The following is a 918-nucleotide window of genomic DNA, read 5'->3' as shown; positions in this document are numbered from 1 at the left end:
CAGAAACCAAGGGGTACAGGGGATTTTTAAATTTATTTATTTTGTGGTGTTAATCAATTTATTATATTACTGAATACCGGCGGCCTATGGTTGTTTTTTCTTCTGCTTTTCTAATCAATTACCTTTAAGCGATAACATATTCAGTAATATTATAAATTGATTAACACCACAAAATAAATACATTAAAAAAATCCCCTGTGCCCCTTGGTTTCTGTGGCTGTTGGCTTCTCTCATATTTATAACGAGCCCCTCATTCCCCTTTCCTTGTCTGCTTAATTGCTTAACGAGGGCCTCGATTCTGGCAGCCTTGATGCCTTAGGAAGCATAAGAGGGTTCTCACACAGCGTCCACCCTCGCCGTTCGATGACGTTCTACGTCACATCAGCGGTAACTCAGGACGTGCTACGTCCGCCGCTTAAGAACGTGGGTGGCGCTGGTGAACACTCCCAAGGTTAGGTTATTTGTAAAACATAAATACCCCCGAAAGCAGAAGGTTTGACAGCCGTCGCCGTAGCTCAGTGGTAGAGCACCGGACGCGCAATTCGGAGGTCGTGGGTTCGGATCCCACCGGCGGCATATGGTTGTTTTTTCTTCTGCTTTTCTAATCAATTATCTTTAAGCGATAACATATTCAGTAATATTATAAATTGATTAACACCACAAAATAAATAAATTAAAAAAATCCCTTGGTTTCTGTGGCTGTTGGCTTCTCTCTTATTTCTTCTTAGTCTCACGATGAAGAATCTCTGCGTTCGTTATCAACTCGTCTATGTCAGGTTTTTATCGTTGGACCTCGGAACATCAGTGCGCCCCTAGACCAGTTGCAAAGGTGTGTGTTCTGGAATGTTTTTCTAGCCTTGAGGCTTTCGCCCGCGGTCGGACTACAGAAAAGATATTGCCGAAAGGGCACACGTACCG

At 43.2% G+C, this 918-nt stretch overlaps 1 non-coding gene across 1 annotated transcript; it reads left to right on the top strand.

The window, feature by feature from the left end:
- Positions 1–504: 504 nt before the first annotated feature.
- On the top strand, positions 505–576 carry TRNAA-CGC (transfer RNA alanine (anticodon CGC)). The gene has a single exon. It is a non-coding gene; the product is annotated as a tRNA-Ala (tRNA).
- Positions 577–918: the final 342 nt, after the last annotated feature.

Source organism: Amblyomma mixtum, chromosome 4 (genome assembly GCF_055824585.1).
Source record: "Amblyomma mixtum isolate Tamu chromosome 4, ASM5582458v1, whole genome shotgun sequence".
NCBI lineage: Eukaryota > Metazoa > Arthropoda > Arachnida > Ixodida > Ixodidae > Amblyomma > Amblyomma mixtum.
Note: the sequence above shows the minus strand (reverse complement) of the source record. Positions and strands in the feature narration are given on the sequence as shown.